Genomic DNA, 267 nt, shown 5'->3' with positions numbered 1-267 from the left:
GGGAGACAGAGAAGAATGGGAGAGAGACATAAACACAAATGTGAACTGTACACTCACAAAAGTCATAAAACGTAGATGTTTTGATTTCGTAAAAAGCCTCAATGTTGCCTACAACTCATGCTCGTCAACTAATGACATTTTACACTCAGCATTACTCATTATACGGCGTAATGTATTCAGTCAACGACGAAAATGTTGGCTGAACACATTTTTCCTCTGCAACATGTCGAACAAGACCTTTTTTTCTCCTGTTATATATTAATGTTG

Source organism: Penaeus monodon, chromosome 28, assembly GCF_015228065.2.
Source record: "Penaeus monodon isolate SGIC_2016 chromosome 28, NSTDA_Pmon_1, whole genome shotgun sequence".
In the NCBI taxonomy this organism is placed as follows: domain Eukaryota; kingdom Metazoa; phylum Arthropoda; class Malacostraca; order Decapoda; family Penaeidae; genus Penaeus; species Penaeus monodon.
This window is presented reverse-complemented; position numbering follows the sequence as displayed.